Raw genomic sequence first — 24,914 nt, forward strand, 5'->3', positions numbered from 1 at the left:
CCTAAATCATGTTTGGACTCATCATCTATATCAAATATATGTGATATGGGTGAATGAGATGCACACAAAGAAATATCATCATAAGAGCCATGTAAATACTCAAAAAACACTCAAATCCATAAATGAAGAAATGGGTACATCATTAGAACGGGAGAAAAATCCCAACAAAACATTAAAAGAAAGTGGTGGATCCACAAAGTTAGACTCTACCACAACTGGGCTAACAATGTCCTCATGCACATCATCAACAAAAGTAACATCGATAACTAGCTTTGGAGTGATAACAAGTTGAACATCCTCAAACATCTCAATAGCAAGTACCCCAAACAAATCAAGTGGAAAAACAGACTATAACTAAACAACACTGGCAGTCTTACTCATGCTTATCACAAACATCTAATCACTATACTCATCATGTGGAACAACCCTTCTATCATGTCTGTAGGCTCAATGAATGTACTATGCTCATCAGTCTCCTCAAGAAAGTAAATGTCAGTAGGTTAGTATGGTCCGGAGATGGGAGAGCAACCATAATTGAAGTGGGTATGCCAGGGACTCCATCAATCAAGTGCAATTGGTGAAAAAGACGTTGAAGCTCAGTTTCCTGATCAACACTGAATCTGCTAGTAATCCTTTCTGAACTTGTTTGTGTTTCTTATGCTCTCATAAAGTAATCTGCTAAGCTCATCTTGTATGAATGAACATGATAGTCAAATTGAATGTGGAATAGATAAGACCAAAGCCTCTCATAGTGCAAAACACCATGTATTTGTAATCAAACTTTGTGGGAATGAAATCAAGGTCAAAAGGAGTGTCATGATCAATCGTAGCTATGAACTCTCTAAGGCCATTCTAACATCAACCTAAACCCTTGGCAAGAAGGACATGGATCTCATCATATCCAAGACTATTGCGTTGTTATGCTCATCAAATGGGAAAGTCACAAAATCCCTACAAAATGACTCAATATCCATAGTCTGTGTCTCATTAAAGGTGAAACCAATCATAAACAAATCCTTATCATTATGATTGATCTAAAGCACTAGCTCCGACGAAGCAAAAAATCTCATGTAGACTGCACGATGATGGCTCGACCCTCATAGATAAACTTCACCTTTTGATGAAGGGAAGAAATGATGGCTCTGGCTCTATAAATCCATGGTCAGCCCAACAACTGGTTGAAGGATATAAGAGTTTTTAAAACCTGGAACACGATAGGAAAAATGGTCGGGCCTATATGCAAATTCATCACTAATGTATCTAACATTTCTCTTTAAGTACTATTATATGCCCTTACTATCTGAGTATATGGCTTAAAATCAGATGGTACAAAACTAAGAGCAATTATAGTGACCAAAGGATAGACATTCAAGGCAAAGCCATTATCCAAGAGAAATATATAAGTGTGGTTTGGGCTCCTGGTGGAAGATCATCATCTGAAAAAACAATATAAGTGGCCCTATCTGCTATCAACATATGAATCAAACCATTCGAAGATATAGCAGTCTCAACCTAAATCTAAACTTAGTGCTCTGATAAGTGCTTCCTTGTGAGATGTAGAAGATGCCAACAAACTCTATATGGAAATACATGCCTGACTATACCCTCAAATGGTCTAGTCATTGTAGGTGATGGCTAAGATACTTGACCATTCCAAGTCACAAACTAGATGTCACTATTAACAAAATCAATAGCATTAGGTCTTAAAATGAATGGAGCTGAGACACCATGGTGTACAATAGTCACTGATGAAGTATGGATCAATTGAAAAGAGACCATATCCGAAATCAAACTAAAGAGTGAAAATCTATGGACTTAGAGTAACTCCATCAATCTCATGACCCTCATCCAACACTATGAGCCCTGGCCCGATAGCTCCCGAGCTCAACATATGGATGTTATCACCATCCTCAGCAAACTCAAAAAAATGAATACTATTTACGAGGAGTGGAACTATATGTGTAGAGTGTGATGGCAATGGGTTAGCGGTTACATTTGGTTGCCCTAAGTTAACCAAATCCTGATCTATGAGGTCTTAAATAGCATGCCTCAAAGCAGTGCAGTGGTCAGTATCATGTCTCCGGACCCTGGTGGTATGAGTAGTTGGATCTAATCTAAAATGGGGTATAATCTACTAAGGTAGTGCTCTAGAAGTCAAAGGAGTCAATAATCTAACCTCGATAAGTTTTTGAAAAGCTTAGCTCAATGGCATGCCCAACTGAGAGAAACTTCGGTGAAAAAAAAAGTAGGATCCTATGGAGCTCTAGGCCTTGGATATGAAATAAGATGTCTCTCTGCAACCTAAGTAGTGTAGATGGTTGTGGTAACATAGAATGCAAACATGTTAGAGCAAAAAGCCGAGAAAGAGCAAGTGGTCTATACTAAACATGGGACGAGGGAAAGTAAGCTCTTGAAGTCTATGGAGCAACAATCTAACCTCTATAAGTTTCTAAAAAGCTTGGCTCAATGGCATGCTCAGTTGAGAGAACCGTCATGATACCCTTGGTGCAAAAGAAGTAGGATCCTATGGAGCTCTAGGCCTAGGATATGAAATAAGAGAGGCCTTTCTGCAACCTAAGTAGTGTAAATGGTTATACTAACATAAAATGTAGATATGTCAAAGAAAAAGGCTAAGAAAAAGCACATGGTCTATACTAACCATGGGAAGAGGGAAAGTAAGCTCTTAAAGTCTATGCAGCAAGCTGATAGGATCTAGGTCTCTGTCTAATGGAAAAAATAACACCAACATCCTTTGACCTCTATCCTCTTAATGATTTCTTCCCCTTAGAATTAGTAGAAGAACAATCTAGCCATAATCCTCAAGAAATACCCTCCTCATACTATAAAGTGCCTGAACTAGTGATCTAAAATCAATGTGTGGGAACTCCATCAAATGTTCGACAAATTTGGGTTGTAAGCTTCTCACTATCATGCTAATCCACTCTCACTCAGTAGGTTTGTCAATAATATGAGCAATCTTCTTTCTCTAATGGGAGATAAATGAAGTAATCGACTCATCCGGCCTTTGCTTAAGAGCCTACAATCTCTCTTAGACACATCAACAATAGTGTTAAAGGAAAATTTTTCATAAGAACTCCTAGGCCAAGTCATCCTAAGTCCTATAGTGAGAGGAATCAAGCGATTTAAAACATCACTAAATTGCGCCACTCAAAGACATAAGGAACAACATGATCATTTGGGCCTCATCTAGTCTATGAGCCCTCATAACTGTACTGTGTAGGCACAGGTGTATACGGGGATAACCAATATTGATGTATCTCTCAATCTCTAGCATCCTAAACTTGGTCAATAAATTGGTTATAGGTGTTCCATGAATATCATCCCAATTAATAGCCCTGTTAGATACTCTCAGTTGTCTTATCTAACATGAGGCCTTCAAGATTATATACATTGATAATGTTTTTTAACACCTAGATCTAGTATTTTATGACTATATTGCTTTCATTGCATTGATCCGATATTCCTAGGAAGATAGATGCATACGTTGTATTGATCTAAGGTTTAGAATGATGTTTTCTGAATATTCCAACATCTAAAAAAGATTTTCATTTAAAAATGAAAAACCAAATATTCTATAAATACTTCCAATCTTAGTTTTAGGTTTATTATAAAAACTAATATCTCTAATAGCTTGCTCTAAATTGAGGGGCAGTTATTGCTTTATTTAGGTCCTTTGATACTTGTTTATTCCTTGATAATTGGCTAATGAGTTTAGATCAATTTTGCATGAGGTTTGAAAGGAATCTAATAAAAAAAATCATCTACTTGAATTTTGAAACTAAAAACAAAAGATTAAAAGTATTATTTTTTTAAGCTTGTAGTCTAAATTGATTTCAAAAACTTGAGTTTTAGATTTAAACTCATCTATATGATGTTAATTCTCTCAAAGTTCTTCAAATCGAAATTGTGAACTCTCTAGATATTTTCTTTTATTAGGTTCAATGGCTATCTTGAATATTCATTCTTTAATTTCATTCCCATTTATTTAGTTTAGGGTTTAGCTTAGATTCAACAAATTAGTTGTTGTTTTGACTTGGGTAATTACACACATTAGTTTTGGCCTTAGAGGATATTACAAGTCATGGTGACATTTCTTCTGGTTTTTCTTGACCAAGATTATTTCGTATTTAGGTTTTAGTAATCTTACACAATAGAGAATTAAATTGGTCAATTAGTCATGATGTTTATATTCTTAGCTAGTTTATGTCTTCCTCTTGATCTACTCACTATACTATAGTTGTCAAAATCCTTTAACATATACATGTTATGATGAATCAAGGATTAGTATTCTCATCTAATTCCAAACATGAAGTTTGAGCTTATTCTAATTCTAATTGGGGTGGTGAAGGCAACGATTGCCGCTCCACTATAGGGTTCTACATTTTCTTATGCAATTCATCGATCATTTGGAAAAGCAAAAAAACAAGCGATAATGGCTTGCTTACTATAAAGGAGATTATTGCTCCACCAATTACCAATTAATAATATGGATATTGAACCACATTTGTCCACTTCTCTATGTTGCAACAATGATGTCTTTCATGAGAGGACAAAACACATTAGATTAATTATCTCTTTGTTTGACATCATTTTTGTGCTAGTTTCATCCCCTATCTCATATTTTTTATGAGTTGAAAATTGTTGATATACTTACCAAGGCACATGCAACCAATCGCTTTCAAATTTTTGTGTCCAAACTCCAGACATTCAGTTTTGAACCATCTTGAGTTTAAGGGGGATGTTGAAATATATTGGACAACATTTTTCATGGGCATAAATTATGGGATTGAGCATTGTCTATTAGTTGCATATATTTTTTTATTTGTACAATTTTCCTTTTTACCTTTTTGATTTATTTCCTATGCTCTAGAATTTTTCTTGTACCTCTATATATTAGATGTACTCCTCTCAAAGATGAATAAGATATTGAGGTCAGTTTTTTCTGAAAGCTTATCGAAATCAAACATATGATAGAATTTGTCTTATTCATTTAAATGTCTCTCTGGGTCTTATTTGTTTATACTGGATCTCATGTTTTGTATTTAACTGCATTTTTTTTATTCCTGTTTCATTTATTTATATTTGTATCCAATGGTTCAAAATTTCCTTGTGCATCAATACTTAAATTTGGAGTTTGATATAACACTCATTTGGCAAGTTAATATTTTTATAATAATAATTGTAAGCACTTTCTTTGCATTAAGGAGGACAAATCAATGGGTTTTGAACCTATGGCCCTGAATGATATAATTCACCCCAAATAAGTTGTAAATACAACGACATATATGAATTTTCGGATACCACAACTGCTTTACATAACAATGTGTTCTTATTTTGTACCAAGAAAGAAAAAATGAAGCATGCAGATCTGCAGTGATGAAACACAGCTCTCCACTTATTATTTCTTTTCTATACCATGTATTGAAGCAATCAGAAAGGTATTGTCTAGAGACAGAAATCTAGTAACCATTTAATAGGGAAGAGTTGGGATGCTTTGTTCATTTTTGAAGAAGTTACCAGGATCAACCTTGGTCTTAATCCGCACCAGCCTATTGAAATTCTTCTTGAAATACTTGATCCCATAAACTCTTCCTTCCAAGTAGCTGTTCTTACTGTTGTGGTTGATACCCAAGTCCAGATCCCCATAGTTGAGAAACGTCTCTCTAGGGGACTTGGAAACAAAGGGAGTCATGTAAATGTGGAGTTGTTGGGTCAAGTTTATGTATTGTTCGGACGTCTCATTCCCTTCTATTGGAATTTTTATGTGTGGACTTACATAATCAATTTGATAATGCCATAAATCAATGTTAATTTAATTTGTGCATTATGGTCAAAAATGGGGCTAGACACATTATTGCTTGATTTCTATGGGCTCACCCTAATTCACTTGACTAGCCCATTAAGTCAAGTGGTCCAAACTGTGTATGTGTGACATGTAATATATATATATATATATATATATATATATATATATATATATATATATATATGAATTATTTATTTATTTATATATACATATATATCTAAGGGAAAAAGGCAGGGTGGCTATCCTATTCTGTTTTGTTTTCTCTTTGGGACTGAGAAGAGACTACATGAACGAACTCTTCAAAGCACATTCTTTTGGGTGTTGAAAGGGAAGAGCCAATTGACCCCGGGGTTTCTCTCATTCACAAATTGAACGCATCATTGAACATCAAAAGAACACAGGAATGGCTTTTTATGGGATCAATCAAGGTTAGTTTTTCTTAATTCCCAATTTTTATTGTATGCCTTAATGTCTTTCATGAGATCCTGTTTATGGTTTAAATTTTTTTCATCAATTGGTATCAGAGCAACCATGGATGACATTTAAGTTGCAATTTTTTTTAAAAAATTTTTGGATTAATCAAGGTTTTCCCGAAGTCAATTTCTGGGGCTTTTTTCGTTTGATGTTAATTCTCCATTTTGAAGCAAAATTGATGTTGGAGACTTGTAAAAAACACCTTTTTGGAGGAAAACCCATAATTTTTTTTTGGTTTTTTGGAACTTAATTGATGGGATTTCGAAAACTAGGGTTTCTTATGGCTCTTCGTTTATGCGTTTTTGTGCAAATTTTTAGTCAAGATTGATCGATTAATGTTTGATGATGGAAAATCGGTTGTTTGCGTCAGAAATTGCATAATTTTTTGGCCGAAATTTTTTTTTTCCTTCTCCAGATCTGTACAACCAGAACTAGGGTTGTTCAGCCCATGGAGAAGATGATGACGTCATCATGACATCATAATTAAAAAAAAAACAATTTTTTTTTGTCTTGGCATTCTTGGAATGATAATGCATATGTTGGAATTATTATGCATTTATGAAATTTGGATTTATTGGGACAATTATTATTATTATTATTGTTGTTCTTTTGGGTATAATTTTTATGTTATACCAATAATGTTGTCCTAAGCTATTTTGTTCAATATCTCAATTTATTATGACATTGAAGAACACTTGTGTGATTGCCTATCGCAATTCTAAGTGTGTCAAGTTATGCAAATTGAGATATTTTGAATTCATCATGACAATAGTGAACATATATGTGGTTGCCTATCGTGATCCTATATGTGTCAAATTGTCTTTGTTGAAATATTTAATCTCTCACATTTTGGTTGTTTTATTATTATAATTACTAAGATCCATTTGGGTATTGTTATTATTATCGATGATTATAATACTTGGTAGGATGCTTAGATTGGTGAAGGAAATTAATTATATATTATGAACCGTACTAATTTTCTTTGCCCTTTCGGTAATAAAATTAGTGCATCTTGGTTGTGATATATAATTATTTGTCCTTACTACTGTGGAATTTTCAAAATTCCAAGCTATTGGTAAATTGAGTAATTCTGGAAACTAGCAAATAACATGATTTTGTAGTAACATGCATATTGTTTTATTTTGCTATTTTCAAGCTACTAGCAATCCTGGTATTACTCTGCAATTGTCTGCCATCAAGCCTCTTACAGGAAATAATTTTGAGGAATGGTTTAAGTCTTTCAACGTCCATATGACCTTGCAAAATCTGGACTTGGCTTTGAGAGTTGATGAGCCAAGTAAACCCACTGATATGAGCTCTATAGATGAAAGATCATTTTATGAGAAATGGGAGCACTCCAATAGGAGTTGTCTGATGGTGATGAAATACACTATGGATAAGTCCATTAAAGAATGTGTGCCAAAGACAGAAAAGGCCAAAGATTTTTTGGAATATGTGAAAGCCAATTATACCAAGACTGATAAGGCAGAAATGGCAACTCACTTGAAGCTTCTCACAACCACTATGTATGATGGAGTAGGTCGGGTTAGAGATCACATCATCAAACTAAAACACTATTTCAACAAGGCAAATGAGATGAAAGTGGAGTTGAGTGAGAATTCCTAAAATGGCTGATACTTAAGTCTTTTCCTACTTCCTTTGATGTAGTGAAGTTGACCTATAATGTCTTGAAGGAAGAATGGACTTTGGAGGAGTTGATGTCCATTGTGGTGCAACATGAAGTCTCACTAAAGAAAAATGAGACTCACTCCATTGCTCTTGTTACTGACCATGGGAGCAATATGAAGAAAAAACCTTAATACAAGAATTCTGGAGGCTTTAAGCAATTCAAGAGGAGAGGGAATTCAAGTCAAGGAGCCCCTAGTGGATCTGCTTCATCTAATGGTACAAAGAATGAGAAATTCAAGTGGAAGTGCAACTTTTGTCATAAGGTTGGGCATAAGCGGGTTGATTGCTTCAAGTTTAAAATTTGGCTAGAGAAAAAGAAGAAAGAAGATAACAAAGAAAAGGAGGCCGTCAAAGCATGAAGAATTTGTGTACATGGGTAATGGAAGCAAAGTGAAAGTAGAATTTTTTGGCATAATAAAACTAAGATTGGCCACCGAAAGCTTTTTACTATTACACGATGTTGCTTACATTCCCTCACTTAGGAGGAATTTGATTTTTGTATCTGTTTTGGATAGACATGGTTATTCTTTTCACTTTAGAGGTGGAAAAGTTGATATTTTTAGCAACTCAGTCTTAATTGGCAATGGTGTTTTGTTTGGCAATCTTTATAGTCTCAGTTTGCATCATGGTCCTTTGTGTGATTCATCTTCCGTTAATTCTGTTGTTGGCTGCAAGCATGCTAGAATGAATTTGAGTTCTTCTATGTTGTGGCACAAACGCCTAGGTCATATTTCTAGGCAAAGATTAGAGAGATTGGTTAGAGATGGTGTGCTTTCTGATCTTGATTTCTCAGACTTCTAGACTTGTGTTGTTTGCTTACAGGGGAAGATGACAGCTAAGACCAGAAAGGAGAAGATTAATAGGTGTGGAGGCACTTTAGACTTGATCCACACAGATATATATGTGGTCCTTTGACACCAACTGCTTTAGGGGGTTATAAATATTTCATCACTTTTATTGATAATTTCTCTAGATATGGTTATGTTGAACTAATCCATGAGAAATTTGACTCCCTAAATGTGTTTAAGGCCTTTAAGGATAAGGTGGAGTTGCAGTTGGGAAAGCTCATTAAAGTTGTGAAGTCTGATAGAGGTTGTGAGTATTATGGGAGATATGATGAGACTGGACGGAATCTTGGACCATTTGTTAAGTTTCTGTTGGAATGCGACATTGATGCGAGATATACAATGTTAGGCACTCCTCAATAGAATGGAGTTGCAGAAAGGAGGAATTGCACATTGTTGGATATGGTGAGGTGCATGTTGTCTAATTCCTCTTTGCCAAAATTTTTGTGGGGTGAAGCCTTAAGGATTGCGGCATATATTTTGAATCAAGTGCCCAGTAAGTCTATGCCTAAGAAACCTTATGAGCTATGGTCAGGGAAGAAACTGAGTCTTCATCATTTCTATGTTTTGGGATGAAAGGCTGAGGTTAGGCCCTATAACCCACAGTCAAAGAAACTTGATCCTAAAACCATCAATGGTTTCTTTGTTGGTTATTGTATTGGATCAAGGGGTTCTAGATTTTATTGTCCATCTCATACCACCAGGATCATTGAGTCAGACAGGGTTGTATGAGGATGAAGTTAATGTTGATCCAAATTTTGTGCCTCGTGAGAAACCTTTTGGAGAAGAGCATGTTGTGATTCCTTTTCCTACATCTCATGTTCCAAATGTGGATGTTCCTATTATCCAACAGCCAACCACTAATCAAGGAGAGCATGGTGATCAAGTGGAATCTGGCATTCCTGTTAATGATACTGTTGTTGATGAGGTTTCTTTGAGAAGATCACAGAGGGTTCGTAGGTCAGCTATTTCAGATGACTACATGATTTATTTGCAGGAGCATGAGTATAATGGTTATGATGCTTCTGATCCAGTCACTTATCAAGAATCAATTCATTGTCCTCAATTCACTTCTTTGAAAGAAGCCATGGATGATGAAATGAATTCTATGTATATGAATGGTGTTTGGGACTTGGACGAATTGCCACATGGTTGTAAACCAGTTGGGTGTAAGTGGGTCTTTAAGACCAAACATAATTCTAGCCGGCGAATAGGGAGATATAATGCTAGACTTGTGGTTAAAGGTTATAGTCAAAGAGAAGGGATTGATTTTAAGGAAACCTTCTCACTTGTGTCGACCAAGGACTCTTTTAGAGTGATTATGGCCATAGTAGCTCATTTTGATTTGGAGCTACATCATATGGATGTCAAGACGGCTTTCTTGAATGGTGATTTGGATGAGGACGTGTATATGGAGCAGCCTACTGGTTTTTCAGAAGTTGGAAAGGAACACTTAGTTTGCAAGCTCAATAAGTCAATTTATGGTCTTAAATAGGCTTCGAGGCAGTGGTATCTGAAGTTTGATAGGATTATCACCCAAAATGGTTTTAAAGAGAATACAGTTGATAGATGCATATATTTGAGGGTCAGTAGGAGTAGTTACATATTTCTTGTTTTATATGTTGATGACATACTACTCGCATCAAATGATTCTGACTTGTTGATTGAGACAAAGCACATGTTGTCAACCCATTTTGACATGAAGGATCTTGGTGAGGCTTCTTATGTTTTGGGCATAAAGATTCTTCATGATAGGGCTAATGGGGTGCTCAAATTGTCTCAAAAAACCTATATTGAGAAGATATTGAGGAGGTTCAATATGCACAACTGTAGTTCTACTAAAGCGCCAATTGTGAAGGGTGATAAATTTTCAAAGGCTCAGTGTCCTCAAAATGATGATGAGAGAGAGGAAATGAGAACCATTCCTTATTCATCTTTGTTTGGCAGCCTTATGTATGCTCAAGTATGTACATGCCCTAATATTGCTTTTGTTGTGGGCATGTTGGGAAGGTACTTGAGCAATCCTGGGAGTCAACATTGGAAAGCTGCTAAGAAGGTCCTTAGGTATTTGCAAGGAACTAAGGACTTCATGTTTACATATCGAAGCACCAACATTCTTGATGTAGTTAGGTTTTGTGATGCTGATTTTGTTGACTGCATAGATGATAAGAAATCCACTACGGGCTATATTTTTATGATGGCAGGAGGAGCTGTATCTTAGAAAAGTGTCAAGCAGACACTTACAACATCCTCAACTATGGAGGCAGAGTATGTGGCATGTTATGAGGCTTGTTGTCATGCTATGTGGATGCGGAATTTTATTTCAGCTTTGGGAGTTGTTGACTCCATTTCTAGACCGCTGAAATTATTTTATGATAATTCCGCAACTGTTGTTTTCTCTACACTAGGAGTATTTCTTGCTCTAAACATATTGATGCAAAGTTCTATTTTTTAAGGAGAAAGTGGCAGAGTCTCTTATTGATATTGAGCACATGTCCACAAAAAGTATGTTGGCGGATCCACTAACAAAAGGCTTACCCATAGTTGTGTTTCAGGAACATGTATCTCAAATGGGGTTGTTGGAAGCCTAGGTTGTATTAAGTTAGTGGGAGCCACTTTTGGTATTGTAATATTATGCTATTGTTGGAAGGATTGCTATTATTGTACATTTCCCTGTGAATCAAGCAATGAAGCATATATGATTTCTTTTGATTATTTTTTTTCCTTTTGATGAGATTCTATGGGACATTGATTTATGATTATGTATAAGTTGTGATGTTTGATTATGTAGTCCAAGTGGGAGAATTGTTGGAATTTTTATGTGTGGACTTACATAATCAATTTGATAATGTCATAAATCAATGTTAATTTAATTTGTGCATTGTGGTCCATAATGGGACTGGACACATTATTTTCTATGGGCTCACCCTAATTCACTTGACTGATCCATTAAGTCAAGTGGTCCAAACTGTGTATGTGTGATATGTAATATATATATGAATTAATATATATATATATATATATATATATATATATATATATATATATATATATATGTATATATAAAGGAAAAGGGTAGGGTGACTATCCTATTCTGTTTTGTTTTCTCTTTGGGACTGAGAAGAGACTGCACAAATAAACTCTTCAGAGCACATTCTTTCGGGCGTTGAAAGGGAAGAGCCAATTGACCCTGGGGTTTCTCTCCTTCACGAATTGAACGCATCCTTGAACATCAAAAGAACACAGGAATGGTTTTCTATGGGATCAATCAAGGTCAGCTTTTCTTAATTCCCAATTTTTATTGTATGCTTTAATGTCTTTCATGAGATCCTGTTTATGGTTTAAATTTTTTTCATCAACTCATCCCAGTTTGTGGTGTACTGAATTTTGCATGGGTTTCCTGCACAGCGTGGAAAAGGAGTTGCAGACGGGGAAATCTCAGCCATCTTTCCACCGTAAGGGTTGAAGGTCAGAGCTGGCGTCTATAGCTCGATCATTTTCTTCCATATCCCCTCCAAACCAGCCTTTCGAATTGGTTCCTTCAGATAGTCTGATTTCCTCTTCAAGTGGGTGAGTACTTGAGGATTTCGATCAAGCAAAGCCTCAACAGGCGTTCCGGTGGCAAAGTTTGTCCAGAAGAGGACAGACCCTACCCAACTCATCTCAGTGCAGTCTGAGCTCTGCAACCCCAACTCGGGTAAGCTCATGTTCATAATGGAGAGAAGTCTTTCAGAACTTCCAAGGAATAAGGACAGGAATGTAGCTCTTACTGTCTTCTCTCCACTCCGGCTGCTATTCACCACATCCATGGTTAGTCTGATTAATAGATCGTCACCAACCTTATCTGCAACTTGCTGCCACTGATACACAATGTTTGTTGCATTCTATTCCAAGGTCCTTGCAACTCGGAAAACAGTTACTGTAGCTGGAACTTGGACAAGCTTGATTTTATAAGAAACAATGAGGCCGTCGCTAGCTCCACCTCCTCCTCTAATGGCCCAAAACAAGTCTTCCCCCATTGATTTTCGGTTGAGAAGTCGGCCATTAACATCAACCAACTCTGCATCCACAATGTTATCAACAGGCAGCCCGTACTTTCTCATCATATTACCATAACCGCCACCACTGAAGTGGCCACCAGCACCAACCGTAGGACATACACCAGTAGGAAAGCCATGAGTCTTGCTTTTCTCGGCAATCCTATAGTAAATTTCACCAAGAGTTGCTCCAGCCTGAACCCAAGCACTCTCATCTTCTATATCCACACTAATGGATCGAAGATTGAACATATCAAGGATGAAGAATGGGACATCGGATACATAAGACACGCCCTCGTAGTCATGGCCACCGCTTCGAATTTTCATCTGCAAGCCATGCTTCTTAGAGCAAATAATGGCAGCTTTTATGTGAGACTCATGGGTGGCGGTGATGATAAAGCGCGGTTTAGGGTCGTAGATGTATTGAATCGGAGGTTTCTAATGTATGACTCTAAAACAAATGAATATGAAGAGTTATCAAGAGTGTATAGTACTGCAGAGATGGGATGAGAAGACTGAGAATGGGTAGAAAGGCATTGGAGAAAAGCTCCATGAACAGAATCCGAAGCTGCCCATGAAAGAGAGCAAAAAGATGATTGAAAGCAATGAAAGCATTGAAGAGCTTGAAGTTCCCATTTCTGGTTTCCTCTTCTGTGTGCAAGAGAGTATTGAGATGGTACTACAAGATCTTAGATCGGATTGGAATTTATAATAAAAGAATAGGTAAGAAGACAATACAAGTCACCTCCCAATTTGACCATGGAAATTCAAAGCAGGAATCGGTGATGTGATGTTTTTGAAAACTGTTATTTGATGTTTATAAAACAAAATTCTATTTGGATATTTAAAATATTTTTAACTAATTTTTAATATTTTATAATAATTTTTATATTTAATATTTTATATGTTTATATAATTATTTTCTAAATTAGTCAAAACAATAAAAAAATAATAATTAAAAGACATTCTTTAAAAACGTTTGTTTTCTGTTTTGAATAGAAAACAAAAAATAATTTTTGGTTACTAAACATTTTTTTTTTTCTTGTTCTGAAGAATAGAAAACTGTTATAAAAAATAATCACCACACAACCCATAATTTTCATCAAAAATAAAATGTAGAAATTTATAGACATTCCTCCTTAAAGGACAATCAAGGCATGGACCTAAGAATTTAATTTATTGATTTATAATTCTTATTTTTATCGGCTTCGGATCTATAGGAAAATAAATTTTGTTATAAATTATTCTTTTATAATAATCATGTGATCACTGTATTGTTTTAGTTTATTTGATTCTGCTTCCTTCATTTTTATAGTTGATAAAAGTTTTAAAAACCCACAAAATATGAAAATTTTTGTACATTAAAATCATGAAAATCCCAAGGAAGGAAACTATTTATTATGGGTTACATTTTTTTTTTAAAATTTTATGTTCAAAATTTGAGTACATTCAAAAGAATAACAGAAGGAAATTATCCTCGTTTTCAACACTAACCCATAAAAAATACGATGTAATAAAAATAGACGATATAATTAATTTTAATTGTGTTGAAGGAGAAATTTTGAATAAATTTTTGTCAAAAATTGTTGTCTGGGCTTGTAGGGTTCTGTAGACCCCCATTTTGGGAGTCATTCTTGCACCTGCTCATTTTGCCACGTGGAAGGGCCTTGCTCAACCTCGTGTCTTCCTTTGAGAGGACAGTGCAGAATCGTATGGTGCTTTTGAAGTGCCAATGGAAGGTTGACAAGTGGCATGAGGATCTGCAGGGCGTTGTCTTGAGGAGCGTCTTCTGTTATTAGTGGCGTGGTGGAGGCTGGCAGCTGCAGGGAGTGGAGTGCTATTCAGGGCTGCAGAGTAGTGGTGCTAGGGTGGTGGCTGCCGCTACAGAGATGGTTAGAGGGGCAAATCCGGGAGAGGAAAAGAGATATGGGCAGAGAGGTTGTTTTAGAAAGGTGGCAGAAATCTTTAGAGAGGGGGGGGGGGGGGGCTTTTTGTTTGGGAGGTTTTTTGGAGAGAGCAGGGCAGAGTGGAGGGGGGAGAGAGCAAGCGGCTAGGGAGAGTTTTTCAGGAGGCTACCAGAGAGAGTGAGGGTTTTCCAAAGAGAAGAGGTGACTGAGAGAGAGGGAGAGATTTTTGAGGGGAGGAGATCCTTGGCTGAGTGAAGAAAATGAGATTTTTCTATAAGCTATACAGAGAGTAGCTCTTGGAGAAAAGAAAGGCAAACTGAAAAGAAGAAGGTTCAGGTATCATTTCCGTAAATTTTGGTCTCTTTCACGTTCATGTTTTTTCGTTTGGGTTATCTGAATATTAATGGGTTTTCTATCTTGGTGTTTGAATGTGTTTGGTGAGGATTTTCACTTGATTCATCCTTATTTTCTTATCGGTTTTGTGTCCTCTGCCTCTGGGATTTTATGTGAAATATTGGTGTTTTATGTCCTGATTTGGTTTTAAAACTCATTAGAAAAACTGTTTTGACCCACTCTAACATCTGAGCCCATTGATAAATACATGAAATGAGGCTCACATGGATTCATTTAGTTCCCATTTATTATACTCTGTTTTGGATGTCTTCTTCTGTTCTTGGTATTCTTCCATGGCACATATCTGCTCCCTCACCTCCACCTGAAGAAGCTACACGAGGGCTTTCAGTGGTTTTTTTTCTGAGTTCATTCAGACTTGAGATGCTCTTGTTGTTGAGAGTCTCCAATTTCTGGCTCATTTGATGGCCTCTGATGTAGCTGGCATCGTTGATGAAATCATTGTAGTATGAGATGGCAACTTGATAATAAGATTTGGAGTTTTATGGAGAAGATGATATGCAATTAAAGGAGGACTAAAAGCAGAGTATGGCGTTTGAACTGTGGAAAGAAGCTAAATCTTCAAGTGGTCAGAAGTGTGGCGCTCCGAGTGGGGGTTGCAGGCGTACATGCATGGCCCTTGGTCATCTTACATCTCCTTGTCTCGATGCATTGATTGACTTCCTTGTTACAGTCACCTATTCTTGTGGCCAAATAAGTGCAACTGTGCCTTGAGGTGTTTTGAGGCAGTAGTGTGGGGGTTTAATGGTGATGCAGTCTCTGAGGTTTGCATTATCCAAAATCTGCCAATACCTTTTCGACCTGTGGAAGCAAACGATGTTTTGGTATCACCCTCATTGACCCATTTTCCCTACCCTCTCTTCTATTCCCACCATTGCTAAATTCATCACTTTACCCTCTCTTTGAATCTCGTTCCTATGCCTAGCCTGCCACCTCGCTCACATTTATCTCATCCCATACCACCATTCCCTATCGTTACTCTTCACACCCATTTCTGCACCACTTTTTCTCTCACTAACCTCCACATACCCATTAAGCCACTCCACTAAACCCATTTCACTCAACCCCATACCGTCATACCCATAATCCCATGCAGGACTGTATCTATCCATACCCATTTTCTCTCTTACCATCTAATCATACCACTAAAACACCTTCTTCCTTTATATTCTCATGCCCACTGTCTACCTCTTCACATTTATCTCATACCCCTCTTCCCCTTCATACATGGATCCATCGAACATAGTCCGCACCAACATGTCTCATCTGCCTTACGCTCATATTGATTCCAACTTAAGAGCATCTGGCTCAGCAAGTCGAGGATTTTGACCGTCTCGCCGTTGGTGGCCGTCGTGGACCTCTTTACCCTGTCACCACTCTAGCAGACGGTGGATCAGGATCACTTCGTGATGGATGTCTTCGTTGATGTGCTTGGCCTCCCTGTAAGGCATGAAAACGTTAGGTGCATTCTTTAGATCAATGCTTCTCAGAGATTCTGTGACTATGCAATCAGGCGAAGGTGAAAACTGAATGCTGTTTCCCCAGCACCAATGTAGCAGATGCAAATCTTATAAGAAAGCCAAAAAGAAGTTGTCCTCGAACGACGCCGGCGGCGAAACGCCTCCACCATCACCACCTCGCTGCCAACTGAGTCCAGCTGGGTACCAAATTCAGTTGCAATGCCTATTTCTCAACGCCTTGCGTGGCGTCGTCAGTTGGGTATCATATCACCTTCAGCAAGAGTTCAGCGCCTGGTAGACCACGTGGGATTACTGATTTCTGCTGGTGCAACCCTAGTATCTCTTTGAATGAACAGCTTCATGCATGGAGTCTTGTCATTGTGGCTGCAGTTAGAGGTTCGTCAGCTTACCTTATGCCTTCAGCGCACTGGGAGGAGGCTCACTTGAAAGTGCGCCAGCAGCCAAAGCATTCATAGGCGGAACTTTGTATTCATGATGAAGAAGTGATGGCGACTGCTGCAAGGAGTCATGGACTAATGGTGTTGACTGGCATCCCAATCTGCGTGCTGATCAGAATTGTTTGAAGGAGAGGACGAGGACGGTGGCAGCGCTGGTGTTTATGTACCTCATGGTCTGTGGAGTCATAAGCGGGGCCTTCGGGGCAGTGGTGGTTCACGGTGAGGAGATGTAGGGGATATTTTTCAGGATTGTGGTTGATGGGTATTTTGGGGACTGTGTCTCTCAAAAGCAACCTTCAGATAAAGAAAAAGGGCCTGGGGGCATTGACTAAGCTTGGTGATTATGGCGGGCATAGTGGCAGTGGCAGTGGCAGTGGCAGCGAATTTGAGGCCACGTGTTATCGCCCACTTCTTCCTCCAGTAATTTTTAATATATTATTAATAATTCCTCCGTTTTTTTTTCTTTTTAATAAAGCTAAATTTCCAAACTCTTCATTCATGTTCTGTTTTCTAAATTATTTCCTCACCTTCCTAGTTCTCAGTATTTATTTATTTACTTATTTTTAATTCTTGTTTTCTTAATTAATTTTCCAATTCCTAAGTCTTTCAAACAATTTTTACTTTTCAAGTTCTCATCCTTAGATTCATTTTTCAATCCTAAAATTCTCGTTTTCGATATAGTCCCCTGATTCTAGTTTTCTTTTCAATCTTCCAAATTCCCTTCTTATTTATTTGTTTATTTTTAATTCTCATCTTTAGGTTTCTTTTTTAGAATCACCCGAGGGTCCCATTTGTTAATAAAATTCTGCTGCCATTTTTCCTTCTAATAAGCAATTTTCACAAACTTCTCTGATTTTTGAAAATGTTTTAAAATAAGCAAGAGTTCAATTTTGTAATTCCAAATGATGGTGTTTATAGAGTTGATTCATGCAAAAACAAATTGGGCTTTGGTGGGGGCCCAACATCAAATAAATTTTCTTTAAAATAAAATTGAGTGAAATGACACATGTGCTATTGATGATTTTGTATTTAGTTTAGTGACATGTATGCTATATCTTGTGATCATTGTTCTGTACTAATCTCATTTTCATGATAGCGCGTTGTTGTTTGCTGCTAAGGTACGCATTTCCTCTCACTTTGTCCATCTCTCATGCATGCTTTGATTCTCGGTGTGTAATCATGTTGATATTCATTGATTTTCTCATTGATTTCCATGTCAGCTTCATCTCATTAGTAGAGACCCGACTTTAGGGACTTAGAGGGGTGCTACGGTCTTTACCATACCTTCCCGATAAGTAACCTGACCCCCGAACCCGATCCGGTTTTTCACAGACCGCCTTTTCCAAAATAAGGAGTCGCACTTAAGGTTTTCTTTCTTATTTTGTTTACCCTTTAAAAATAAAACAAAAATAAGTGGCGACTCCAAGCCATTTTTCTTAATCAATAAAAATCAATTTTTCAAAATAAAAAGCGAGTTTCGCCATCGAGTGGGAAACGCATTGAGCCGAAATGCGGGGTCCACAGGTTCACTTGTGGAAAACATATAATTTTGATGTGATGTGTGGACAAGCATTACATAATTTTTCTTGTAAAACAATACAAGAAAATGAGAAAATCTTCATTATGGTTTTAAAATATAATATAATGTCTTTAATCTTGCTACTAATTCATTCTGAAGCCCATTTGATAGTGATTTTAGGAAGTAATAGGGTGGGAACCCTAATCTCTCAAGAGAATTCATTAAACCTTCAAGACCAATATTTTATAGCTACTGGGATTACCAGAGAGCCTGGTTTAATGCTTTTCTTATCCAAAACAAAGACTTTCGTCATTCATGAATGTTCTATTTCTCACCCAAGCATCAACTTTCCTTTCCTTTCTAGTTTTATAGTTGGTGGATTTGTTTTGGTCCTACTATTAAGATTCTCTCAAAACCTATCCTTGATGGTTTTGAATTATTTAAGAAATCCTGTAACCCCCAAAGACCTTTCAGCTTTCTCCCCACTACTAATATTTTTCAGTGAATTTGCTCTCACATGGATGGTCCAATGGGACCATATGATAATTGAAGATGAATCCTCATCTTTTTTCCCTCTTAGAAGAACTTTTAAGACTAAGTGGTGGGATGCCCTAAAGAATGATGCTTCTGTGCAAACTATCCAACAATGGTTTCTTAAGCATCCATCACAAGCTTTAATGTCTGATGACATGTCCTAATTTCTTCTTAAGAAACGACAACTTCAAGCAATGCTTGTTGTAGCCAAGACTCCTCAAGAATTAAAAAAAAAAAAAAAAATCTTAAATATGAGCAACTCAAGGTTCTCTCAAGATGATGGTGGTACTGAATCAAATGATTCTTCTACTATCTCTCGAATAATAGAGATGATTGTGATGGCATTCTCCCTCTCATCCGAAAATCAAGATAATTAAGTTATAACTTCACTGAAGGTATGAATTATGTCATGATTGTAACTAGTTGTTGTCAGCCTAAGATTCTCCATCAACTTTAAGTCAAGTCTGCACCAAAAGCATATTGGTCCTTCATCATGAAGTTACGGTTAAGATTCCAATTAAAAACAATAAAAAAGGAGCACAGTAAGCCACCGAAAGTAAGATTTGGTCGAAAAAGTCAAAAATGCTACAGTAAAATGTTATTTTTACTATTCACTATTCACTTCACGGGTGGTCATTATTCATGCCAAAAAGTCATAAAGTCAAAAATTCAATAGTGAACTATTGATTGCTTGAACTGTTTAAGATTCTTATTTTGCCTATTTAAGGGGGCTTGATCCTCAGTTGTAAGCATCGTTCAATTTTCATTCTCTCATCCTCCGTCTTAAGCTCTCCATTCTTTCTTCTTTCTCTCTCAAGATGTAAGTCTTCAAGTTCAAAGTTGAATCATGCCAAAGTGTATGAAGTTGCAGTCTTTCTTATGTTTCTTTATGGACTTATTGTCCAAGAGTCTTATCACTTGATCATCTTGCTCTAATCTCATGGTTTGCTCAAGAGTCTTAATGGTGTAATTAGAGAAAAACTTAAAGGTTCATTTCTTATAAATTTCTTGATTAGATACCTTAGGTAATTTTCAATCATCTAATTCATTTTGGGTCTTAAGATAATTAATATCTTCACTGTTTACTACCGCTTCTTAGGGGTCTATGGATTTCCTAGACATGGATCTGAAAATTGAACTCATTGTAAATCCTTAATCTAGAGCCTATTTGCGGATTTACAAACCTTAGTGAGTAATCATGCAAAAACTTGCCCTAAACACCTCTGACTTCGACTTGTTATTTTGTTCAATGATTTTCTTAACATCTACTGCACTTGCAGTTCCTTTGTCATCTATCTTAGTCTTAAAGGGCGAAATTCTTATTATTGTTCCATTAACATCCTTGTCTATCTTTGCTTTTGGAGAGTGAATGGACTCTATGACAGTATTGTTACTAGTTTTCCATTGTTTAGTTTTTGTAAATGTATTGTTAACACTCTTACCAGGATAATCTAGGGAATATATCACTATTAAAAGTACCATTATGCTAAAATAGTGGTATCAATATTTTGTTAGAAAAGTACTATTAAAGTGTATTAAAAGTACCACTATTCTAAAAGTACTATTATGTCTTAAAAGTACTACTTTACCTAAGTATCATTATACCACTCTCTTAACAAAATGTTATTTTTAACACATTTTAATATTAACTTTTTAATAAAAGAGTTGTACTATTCTTTTAGCACAATGATACTTTTAATAATGATACTTTTTTTATATATATATAAAAAAGTGGTACCTCTTTTACAAAGATTGTGTTAATTGGTGTTATTATATAATAACATCTAGTCAATTCATGTTATTTTATCATTACATAAGTTATCGAATACGTAATGACTGATCACATATCTTATCATAAACCAAATAAGAGTGATATATCATTTCCACTATAGTGGTATATTTAAGACATTTCAATGGTATTTTTTTTTCATAAAAGAGTGATACCTTTTTCATAGAAGAATTGTACTTTTTTGTCTTAAAAGAGTGGTACTCTTTTCATAAAAAGTGGTGCCTCTTTTTCAAGAATTGTGTAGATTAGGTGTGCAAGTTTAACATTTAAAAATTTTAATTTTTAATAAAATTAAGAGAAAATTAATATAAATAATTAAATATGATTTTTTTTTATGAAATTTGTATTTTTTTATTTTATATAAATAAAAATTTAAAAATTTTAACAAATAAAAATGTTAAAACCACAACAAAGTTTTTATTTTCTTTAATTAAAAATATTAAGCATTTTAACCAAGAAAAAAAAGTTAAAATTACAATCAAGTTAAATTCATAAGAAAAAACAAAAATCATAATCATTGACTTTGATTTTCACATGAAAATTTAAAAAAATTAAAAAATATAAACAATAAAATAATATGAAAATGTACTAAGATTTATAAAATAAATAAATATTTTATTTAAGCAAATATAAAAAATCTTATGTCCTAAATGTCTATAATTTGTTCATTATGTATTTATTTTTATATTATTTTTTTCTCATTAATTATTTATTATATATTATTATTTTGTGTTTAAAATATATATAAATAATTCAAATCAATAAATATGAAAAGGTGAATTTGTGAAAAAATAAAAATCAAGAGAAATTTAATATAAAACATTAAATATAATTTTTATGAAAAATATATTTTATTTTTTATTTTATATAAATGACAATTTCAAATTTTTAATCAAGTAAAAGGTTAGAACCATGATTAAGTTTTTATTTTACATAAATAAAAATTTAAAAATTTAAACCAAGCAAAAAAGTTAGAACTATAGTCAAGTTTGGACCATAAATAAAAGGTAAAAAATCATGATAATTGATTGTGATTTTCACATGAAAATTAAAAAATTAAAAAATATAAATAATAAAATAATATGTCAAAAATATTTTTATTAAATCCATATATCTATACATGCTAAGATTTATCAAATAAATAAATATTTTATTTAACATAAATTTATAAAATATTTTATTCTAAACCTCTAAATTTGTTCATTATGTATTTATTTTTATATTAATTATTATTATTATTATTATTATTATTGTTATGTTAAGTTTAAACTGTCTATAAATAATTAAAAACAATAAATATGAAAAGATAAAAAAAAAAGGGTCAAAAGTTGTGTAATTTTCTAGATAAAATGAAGAAAGGAGAAGAAAAAAATGAAAAATAATGTGATATGTTCGTTCGTCATATGTCAAACTTAAAAAGAATTACACATAATAGAGTTCTTTTGGCTTGTTATTTTAAGGTTAAAAAAACAAAAGAAAAAAACATGGATTAATTGGCCGTCGGAGGGCAATTTTGATATACATATGGAGTACTGTTTTCTAGCCAAGGATCACTAGTTTCCTCTCCTCTTCCACCATGGTACTGAAACAGGTGGTGTAGGGAACCCCCCAGACGTCCACGTGGCAACCCCGCACAGCATTCCCTCATGCGACACGTGGCACAACAGCTCTCTATCCGGGGTCCCCCAGGGGGTCACACGACACCCTCAAATATCCTACCCAAGCGGTGCCCTCCCTTATCCGGATACATTGTCCGGATCATTGGCCGTAAAACGCAAGCCATGCTGAGTCACCTCAGACAGCCTGTCACAGCCCGCATTCCGCCACCTGCAAAGCGAAAGGACAGGAATGATGGCAAGTCACCTCCCACGATTTCTGACAGCCGTCTGCAAGGTGATGGTGATTCTGCCATCACCTCAGGGATATCATGACAAGCCAGAAAGTCTTCCCACCATTAAAGAGGGAGACAGAACTTCTGACACTATAAAAAGGGCCTTCACGCAAAGAGAAATGTAAGTTATCTGACTCAAAAAGATGGTAGCATATTGATCCTCTTAGCTATGGCTAACAAAACCATCAGAGGGTGTGTCCGGACACCCTGTCCGAACATCTTTTGCAGGATTGACTGAGCCAAAAATCATCCTTGGTTGAAAGCGCGCGTCCACTTGGCAGCCGCGAGGATCCCTGGGACGCGAGGCATCAACAGGTGGGATGCTTTGTTCATTCCTGAAGAAATTCTTTGGATCAACTGAGGCTTTCACCTGTACCAATCTGTTGAAGTTGTTTTGAAATACTCGACACCTCAAATGCTTGCTTGTGCATAGCTTGTGTTGCCTTTGTTGCTGTTTGTACCTATGTCAAGATCCCTGTAGTTGAGATATGCTGCCCTTGGAGATTTTGAAACATAGGGAGCCATGTAACTGTAAAGCCTTCTGATCCAACTCATATGCCTAATGGATGCCTCAGTTCCTTCTTCTTCCCAGTACACCAAGTGTTGGATTTTATATATGTTCCCTGCTCTATGAGGGAATGGAGTTTCGGACTCCGGGATCTCATTCATCCTTCCTCCATAAGGACTGAAGATCATCTCACCTGCTGCAGCCTCTTCTTCATAAAACCTCCTACATATCCCCTCTAAACCTATTTCGGAAATGGGTTCCTTCACATTGTCTGATTTGGCTTTGAAAAACTTTCGGGTGAGAGGAGTTCTATCCAGCAAAACATCCAGGGAAGCCCCACCTGGGAATCCAGCAAAGTAGAGTATGGATTCGATCCAGCTCATCTCGATACAATCTCCTTTCACCAAGCCTAATTCTGGGAAGATCTCCTGCATCAGTGGAAGGAGCTCATCAACCCCACCAAGGAACAAGGAGTTGAATGAAGCTTCTATTGTTTTCTTCACTGGAATTCACCCTTCTTAAGATGATTCTGACGAAGAGGTCTTCATCTAACTTGTCCGCGATGTACTGCCATCGGTGCACAAGCATTGTTGCATTTTTTCTAAGGTCTTTCGAACTGTGAATACAGTGACAGTGGAGGGAACTGGAACTAGCATTATTTTCCATGCAATAATGACTCCTCAGCTAGCGCCACCACCTCCTCTAATGGCCAAAACAGATCCTCCCCCATGGATTCTCTGTCAAGAATTCTACCATTAACGTCAAATCGTCAATTAAGTGTGCATCGATCACATTATCAGCAGCAAGACCGAATTTACGTAGCAACATTCCATAGCCTCCCCCACTGAAGTGTCCACCAACACCTACAGTAGGGCAAACACCAGCTGGAAAGCCAAGAGTAGTACTTTTCTCAGCGATTCTATGGTAAAGTTCTCCAATAGTAGAACCAACTTGGACCCACGCAGTGTTATTTGCCACATCTACACTGATGGATCGAAGATTTATGAGATCAAGAATGAAAAATGGGGCATCAGAAACATAAGAAAGGCCCTCATAGTCATGACCCCCGCTCCGAACTCTAATCTGCATGCCATGTTTTCTTGAACAATTAATGGCTACTTGAATATGGGATTCATACAATGGTGCAATAATGACTAGAGGCTTTGGGATGGCAGGTGACAGGAATCTGGGGTTTTGTATGGAGAACTGCAAGACAGATGAATATGAGGAGTTGTTTGGGGTGTAAATGACTTGGGAATGACTTGGGAAATTGGGGTGGTGTTCTGAGAATATTGAAGGGTAAGGCACTGGAGAAAATTCTCATGAACATCGGCTAAAGCTGCCAAGACAAATGAGAAGAGAAGAACAAGAGCAAGTGAAAGCAATGAAGAACTTGGAGTCTCCATATCTTAAGTTAGTATTTTTTTTTTTTTTTTTTTTTGTGTGTGAAGGGGAGATAGCAACTCCTTTATTTATACTGTAGTTTTGGAGAAGCCTGTTTGAAACAGAGAATGTGAACGCGCATGGGATGCTTAAATTTGTGATGCCTTTTCCATCGTTCTTAA

At 36.2% G+C, this 24,914-nt stretch overlaps 2 pseudogenes; both read right to left on the minus strand.

Moving 5' to 3' along the window:
- Positions 1-5,368: 5,368 nt before the first annotated feature.
- Positions 5,369-16,308, minus strand: LOC117923069 (annotated as a pseudogene).
- Positions 16,309-23,004: 6,696 nt separating this feature from the next.
- The window catches only part of LOC117923070, a 42,714-nt pseudogene continuing 40,804 nt past the window's right edge, over positions 23,005-24,914 (minus strand).

The sequence above is a fragment of the Vitis riparia genome, chromosome 10, assembly GCF_004353265.1.
Source record: "Vitis riparia cultivar Riparia Gloire de Montpellier isolate 1030 chromosome 10, EGFV_Vit.rip_1.0, whole genome shotgun sequence".
Classification (NCBI taxonomy): Eukaryota; Viridiplantae; Streptophyta; class Magnoliopsida; order Vitales; family Vitaceae; genus Vitis; species Vitis riparia.